General features: G+C 31.2%; 1 long non-coding RNA gene and 1 pseudogene across 1 annotated transcript; one reads left to right on the forward strand and one right to left on the reverse strand.

The window, feature by feature from the left end:
• Positions 1 to 229: 229 nt before the first annotated feature.
• Positions 230 to 1,679, reverse strand: LOC131611313 (uncharacterized). The gene is made up of 4 exons (XR_009286851.1): positions 1,396 to 1,679; positions 1,028 to 1,184; positions 458 to 928; positions 230 to 365 (listed from the first exon to the last, which is right to left on the reverse strand). It is a non-coding gene; the product is annotated as an uncharacterized LOC131611313 (long non-coding RNA).
• Positions 1,680 to 4,953: 3,274 nt separating this feature from the next.
• LOC131613328 (zinc finger CCCH domain-containing protein 1-like) lies at positions 4,954 to 6,018 on the forward strand (annotated as a pseudogene).
• The last annotated feature ends 2,188 nt before the right edge of the window (positions 6,019 to 8,206 follow it).

Below are 8,206 nucleotides of genomic sequence, written 5' to 3' on the forward strand. Positions count from 1 at the left end.
ACAACTTCTTATAAATTTTAAACTTATTCCTTCTCTGCTTGTAGGAAACACAGTTGTTAATATTACAAAACCAAAAACTCAACATAGTCAATAAACTTGAATTCAAAACAGAAACAGATCTCCAAAGTCACAAAGTAAAAACTTAACATAAACAATCCAATTCTTTGCATTAAAACATTTTGGCTAACTAAAGGATCTATTTAGGGTTCTAATTATTTCACCTTTTTTATCTCTTTGGTTATATTGGTTGAGAAAAGTTGGACACTTTCAATATCTTCTACTGCATCAGTTAAAGATTTCTTTGACATAGTCAGGACAAAATTTTCAACACCAGGGTCATAATTTGCAGATGTAGACAAAGGCTCCTGCAATCATCATGCATAAGCAAATATTAGTTTAGGGTAAGTGACGATAAATGTATTACTCAAGGTGTTCATATTTGAAGGAAATGATTTACTGAAAAACTTCTTAGTTCCTCTTATGACAAAGGGTCGGATGTTCGAAACTTCGGTGTATGCTGTGATGCCACAACGATTTTAGGACACTTGCTTCAAACACAGTTGAGTACATTATATTTGGAAGTATCGCTTTTTTTACGGGAATCTTTGTAATCTTTGAAGCCAATGACAGAAAGTCAGCCATATTTTGGCTGAAAAACAGCTCTAATGGCCAACTACTTTTTAAAAATTGCATTAAGTTCATAAGGGAATTCAAGGGAATTATCTTCACTGGCCTGAATTAATACCAACACCTATATTAAAATTTAAATTCTAAAAATTATCTGCTGAACAAACTGAAATTAACTAACTCTACCAACTCCCTTCTCATTTGAAAAGCAAACTTTCCAATTAACTTCACTCAATCGCCATCCCAAAAGACAAACCTTGCCTTGAATTTCATGTCAGTTGCCAAAACTTCAAGCTTATACCTACATTAATTGTGATATAATGAAATTTTCACTCATAAAGTTCAATAATGGTTGGCATTTTTTGAATTAGTAATAACAACAACTTGATATACACAATACCTTGGCACCTTTTCAGCAGTGATGTGATTACCATATCACATCAGCTTTCCATCTTTTAAAGACACACTTTTGTGCACTCAACACATCCTTGATAATAACATCCTTCTTGGCCATCCTCAAATTTCCCCAATATGGCAACGGTCACACAGGGTGTCTCCTATGATATGGGTAATAGAAACAAAGGTAAAACATATGTTGTCGATGCATAAAGTAACGATAAACAAAAATCTATATTACATGCTGGAGAATGGTTATTTCAGCAAGACTTAATATTTTGGATTTTCATATAAATTTATCAAACTCAAAATACTATCAGTTTTTGGTGGCTTCAACTTACAGGCTTGAAGAAGATAACAAAGGAAATTTACCTTTAAGACTGTCATGTTTAGTAAAAGAAACAAAAAAAGTATCAAGAGTTGGAAAAAATTTGATGATTGGAGGATTGATCCGGTTAGATGTCTCAATTATAAAGCTTTGTAGATTTTGGCGTTTTGTTCTTTCCGGTGATCCCCGCTTTCTCTTCTTGTATTAAGCGTTGATTATCCCTTGTATTTCCTCATAATTCAAGTTTTTTCTGATAAAGAATTGCCATAAATTATCTACAGGAGTATCATACCATATAAATTGGGTTGGTTTTGATGTGGAAGTTCAAAACCCAACAATATTTAAAAAACTCAAAATATTATAATTATTGTTATTAGTCGAAAATAAAAAGCATAGTTATTTAAATTGAATGAGTCAAGCATTAGAAAGGGGAATACAAGAATTATAAATCTACAAAAATATCAATACCCTTTCACCAATACCAACAAGAAAAACCAACAACACAAAAGAAATAAAAATAAAAATTGCTCCACTTCTAAAATTCATCAAACAAACTAGTCAACTCTTGAAAGGTATGAAGTGTAGCATGAACAAAAGATGCCTCCTTAGATCCTAAATAAAAATTTCTCTACTTCTAAAATTCATCAAATAAATTTGTCAACTCTTGAAAGGTATGAAGTATAGGATGAACAAAAGATGCCTCCATATACGATGTTTAATTCAAACTTTATAGTATGGGAAAATATTGTGTTGGGCCTACAACATCCATGTTTGAATTCCAAACAAATTAGCTTCGTAGTTACTTAATTTATACTTGACCAAGGAAAACAAATTACCCAAATTGTAGTCCTCCACCAAAAACATTAAACAAAAAGTATATTAAAGTGAAAAATTAATAAAAGTAAACAAAAAAGTAATGGAGGAATGAAAATATTTACCTACTAACTATAACAAACATATAGTTAAACCACCAATGCATATGTTCTAATCTCATACCTATAACTGGCTATTTCTTGTGTGACATGTTATGTTATGTATTATGCATGGTTCATATGGCTTATGTGAGGTTAAATATAGATGTTAGGAATTGATTGTAAGTTAAATGGATCAAAGCAGGATTTGTGAATAAAATTACTTTTTAAATAGTATTTCAAGAACTCTCAATGTGTCTTAGAGTCAACACAGAGGAAAGTCTAGGATAATTCAGCCTATATTCGAGTTTGCATAAGACCGATGAAAATCTGGATGTAAAGAAGATAAAATCAGAAATTTGTAGTGAAAAGATGGCTTTTTGTTATTTGTTTTTCTGAATTTGGAATGATCAATTTATAAGCCAAGTAGTGTTGTTTCACAAGATTGCGAACCTCGATGAAACACACCCTTACAAAACCACTTTTTACCAAGAGTTGCAACCTTTAGCCTATTGCAACACTTCAAAAGTGTTGCCTATTTTGATTGTTAACTGCAACACTTCTTGATATTTTGGAATACGCCCATGATCATTAATTATTGTTATTAATTACAACAATCCCCCACTTATTTATAGCATTGAAAACTTAGAAACATTACCTACTTTCCAAAGAATTTCTCATTTATAATGACCTTGAGTCTTTAAACTATTTAAAGGGGAAAGGTAAGTTGAACAAGAGACATGCTAAATAAATTTAATTTTTTGAACAATTTTCACATGTGATCAAGTATAATAGGAGTAGAGCTAATTTCAAATACACAAGTCAGACAAATCATGATTAGGAGGACCTATGACAATAACATATCAAGAAATCTATAGAATCCCTAAATCAAGTAAGAACTAAGTTGGTTTAATTTGACCATTATATATTTTTCTCTTATATTACTCATAAATAATTAAAATTTAAAATGGAACATGTATCAAATCTCTCTCACTCATTTCGCACAACATACATTGTCGGGATGCATAGCTTTTTGTTGTCACTAAAAATAGTTGCATTTCTAAAATATAATCTCCACAAATCCTTACATACCTTATCCTCTCTACATATTTTATCCTACTTCAAAAAACTACTACCAATCTCTTCTAATGGTTAAACCAAACTTCTCTTAAATTTGCTCAATTTAAATTTTATTGCCAAGAAGTGAGAAACGCTAAATCAAAGGTTGAATGTCTCGTATGAAGTGAAAAAAGTAGAAAAAAGAACCTTAATCAATCAAGTTGATTTCTTTACTTTTTTTCTTTCTTCTAAGAAACAACCAACCTTTTATTTTTGTTACGAGTGAGCATTGTTGTTGTGTTGAATTTAGAGTGCTTACGTTAGGATGAAAAATGGCTAATGTAACACCCCGATTTTATTAGTTATTTTACTATTAGTTATTTTATTAATTATTTATTTTATTAATTATTATGTGATATAGTAATTATTTATTTTATTAATTATATATATATATATATATATGGCATATCATATGAGAATGCCTTTTTTATATGAGAATGTGAGAATGAATCTAAACCATTGAATTTTAAAATAAATGGTGGAGATTATGGGTGAATCTTTTTTTTCTGTTTCCTACATTTTGAAATAAATGAGGTAGGAGAGAGAAAAAAAAGATTCACCCATAATCTTCACCATTTATTTTAAAATCCAATGGTTCAGATTCATTCTCACATTCTCATATAAAGATGTCATTCTCATATGATATGTCCTATATATATATATATATATATATATATATATATATATATATATATATATATATATTTCACTACTAAAAATATGACATTTGGTTAAAGGATATTACATCAGGTATCAAAATATATGATGTGAAAATTTTTTGTCAAAAGATTTTACATAAGATATTTCTTTCCAATGATATAAAAAATATATTAAAAAAAGAAAAATCTATAACACAGTGGCAGTATTGTAAATAAAATGAAAGAAAAAAAGGCGGTGGCAGAATTGTAAATAAATGAAAATCTTGTTATAAGGGTTTTTACATCGGGTTTAGTGAATACCCGATGTGATAAATGTTACGAGTGGGCCTTTACATCGGGCCTTTCAAAACCGATGGGAAATGTCCTAGAAATGAAAATCTTCTTATAAGGGTTTTTACATCGGGTTTAGTTAATACCTGATGTGATAAATGTTACGTAGTGGGCCTTCAAATAGGGCAATTTATAAAACGATGGGAAATCTTATTCCTAATTTTTCACTAAAACCCTAGAAATACTCTCAACATACCATCAACACAACTGACACTTCACTCCAACAACACTCTAAACCTCGCTCAAATCTTCAACCAAAATCGATTTACCTTCACTCACCTCACCATAACCCTTCGATCTCAATACTCAAAAACCTTGCATCACTCAAAATCGTATACCACAATCAACAACAGTAACACAACAACAACAAACAACCAACAGAAGCGCAGAAAATCCCAGATCAAAAGAAGAAGGCGAGCAAGGGTGAGGAAGAGGTATTACCTGGATTTCATGTTTTCCACTCGTTTCCTCACTTTGATTTCTAATTATGCTTTATTGTTTTGTAACTAGTAATCCTTGAAGCATGGTGAATTGGGGTTGGGATGAAAAAGAGGATTCGGTTTTCTTTTGATTTCGTTCATGTATGTCTGACTGTTTGTTTGTATGATGATACGCCGAGAGAGATTAGAATTGACGGAGGGAGGGAAGTTGTTGTTGTTTATAATGCGGCGAGTTGAAAGAACATAGATTTGAACATAAGGAAACGTACTATTGATAATGAAGATAAGGATGATTTGAACAATGAAGGCTCTTTGATGCATGTTTAGAAAAGGACCATGAATCGAAGGATCTGAGAAACACGGCTTTCATTTTGAGTCTTCAAAAGAGATTCGGGTTCAACACGATAGCAAAGCAACTGCAACTTTGGAGGCTGAGACTGATTTTTCGAAAGATGCTCGTGCCATTCGTGAAAGAGCTTTTAAGCTAACTTCATAGAATCTCAAAGGAAAGGGAACTGGCTCAGAGGATGGGAAATTATACAAGGGAATCAATTATTACATAGATCATAAGGCTGGATTTTGTAGAGAGCACTCAGTTGCTGGTGAAAAGGCCGGTGGATCACACGGTCCTCTCTGGGCTTCGTCTCACATACGAGTTTCAGCAAGATTTGATTATTAGCCTGATATATGCAAGGATTGAATGACGATGATGATTCCGACGATGATTCATTACCATTTGCGTGTTTCATTTCTAGGAATCCATTTGTGGATCATGTTTCAACCAAGTGCAAACACTACTTCTGTGAGCATTGTGCATTGATGGTAGACCCTTAACACCGTTGCAATTAAGCTTCAACTTATAAAAGTTTCAAGTTATTTAAGTACAGTAATGCTTAATTTCTTTGCCCTTTAGTTATGTCTAACTTTCTGCTCATCTTACTTGCAGCATCATGCAAAGAATAAGAAGTGTTTTGTATGGAACCAGCCAACACTTGGCATTTTTAATGTTGCTGATGAGATACAAAAGAAGGTGGCTAAGGATAATAAATAAACACATCCAATGCAATTCGTTTGTATCTTTGCTTCTTGGAGGTTATCTTTATTTTTTCGCTGTCTTTTGTTTTTTCCATTTTAACTGTCAAATTGAAGATGCTATGTAATGAGCTGAAAACATATACTATTAGGTATGCACATCATTTTTGCATCTATCTTACTAACAGACCCCAGAATATATATAAAATAGTGAAAGAATTGAGTTTGTTTAAAATAGGCCATTCATGGTATATGTTGTAGTTCTTGTTGTAGTGTAACTCATTTTAATTCTCTATAAAGTGGAGTTTCTAACTTTTCTAATCATCTTGTAGAGTATAGCCTAAGATTCTTAATGGTTGGTTGTTCATAATATATCCAATGTTGTTCAGCAGTGTAAGGAATAAGATGATAAAAAGAACTTAAAAGCTGGGACACTAATGCCAAATATTCTTGTATGGGTCATGCTAAAAAAATATCTTTACTTTGTTATTTACTTCGCGTTTGCAACTTAATTTGAATTTTCAACGAATAACTCTATATTGTTATTCACGTATTGTAGGTATTTCATGACCCAACAGAATTAACACATGATGATTTGCGACTCTGTTGGGCAAAATGTTTCTTTGAGTTATATAAAGATTAAGCTTTATCTGGTGAGTTATATGGAATTGTCTATATATCTGATTTGAGTTTCTTGACTTTGGTGTTGTCTGCTGATGTTAATTGTTATTATTGTTTATTGTTAGAAAATGTGATTTTGGTGTTGTCTACCGAAGCTACAACTCATCTTCTCGTGGATGCATGTTGGTATTTCAAGTGCGGGAAAAAGGACTTATAAATGGTTGGATATTTTTGTATGGTTTCACTTGTTTTGTTATTGTTGTAATATTCCACCGTGTGTAAACTTTCTTATATTTTTGTACACTTGTATGTATCCTAGATTAATACCTTTGTAAATCAACGGTTCATTTTGAAGAATATATGGTGCAATGAAATTATCCTTCACTGGTTAGAAATTTATGAAAATAATGACCTAAATGTGGTCTATGTGATGTGAGAAAAATATAAAAATAGTTACCTAACTGTGGTCTATGTGGTACTGGAAAAATATGAAAAATTAGGTACCAAAAAAATTACAGGGAAAACAGGAAAACACCTAGAATTCGCTAAAAAGTAGCAAACATATAACATCGGGCGATTGTGGGAACAAATGTAAAAACCAATATATTACATCAGGAAACGGATGAAACCGATGTAAAAAACTATATATCACATCGGTCCTTTGAAGCAACCGATGTAAAATATGGCATATATATATATATATATATATATATATATATATATATATATATATATATATATATATATATATATATATATTTAAAATGAGATTTTTTTTCACATTAGACGTAACATTCAACCGATGTGGTATGTGTACTTTTCACATCATGTTGTAGCCCGATGTAAAATGTCTCTGATTTACTACATCGCTTGGATTTACAACGGACCCATACTCGATGTAAAAAGTATTTTTCGCCTGATGTAAAAAGTACTTTCTGCACTAGTGTATATATATATATATATATATATATATATATATATATATATATATATATATATATATATATATATATATATATATATATATTGGGTTAGCGAGTGTGAAAATGATAAAATAAGCAATTGGGTCTAATAAGGTGATAGAATGAGTAAAGGTGTTGGTTAATGTTTAGTAAGCCCATTTAGATTGTTATTTTAGTGAGAGTTTAACAAAACAAAGAAAAATAGGAAGATGGTGAGAGAAGTGAAGAAAAGAAAAAAAAAAAGAGAGGAGAAAAAAGAGAGAAGAAGGAGGCAACCCTAGGAGGAGGAATTTAACCTAAGGTAAGGGTGGGTCTTTGTAACACTCGTATATTTTAATTTTTAATTTAATTAAGAAATTGAATTAATAATTAGAATTATTTTAGATTTTATGAAAATAATGGGAAAAATGATGGTTTATGGCACTTGGGCCATGTGGGAGGTTAGTAAGTAAAGGGGTGTGGTGTGGTAAAGCCTTTTACTAATCTTAATATTATTTTTCATAAAATAATAAGGAATTGGGAAAAAGAAAGAACGTGAAAGAACAGAGCAGTTGGGACACGAAGAACTGAAAGGAGAACTGTAGAGGGAGAGACCATCCAAGAACTCTTAACTAAGGTAAGGGGGGACTCTCCAATTAATCTCTATTATTGTATGATTGAATGATAATATTGATTAGGAATGTTGTTTAGATCAATAGGTTTTTGTATTCTGATTTTGTTGTTGTGTTCATCATTAGATTGAAATCTATGAGTATGAATCCCTAATAAAATGAGTAGAATT

Source organism: Vicia villosa, linkage group LG6, assembly GCF_029867415.1.
Source record: "Vicia villosa cultivar HV-30 ecotype Madison, WI linkage group LG6, Vvil1.0, whole genome shotgun sequence".
Classification (NCBI taxonomy): Eukaryota; Viridiplantae; Streptophyta; class Magnoliopsida; order Fabales; family Fabaceae; genus Vicia; species Vicia villosa.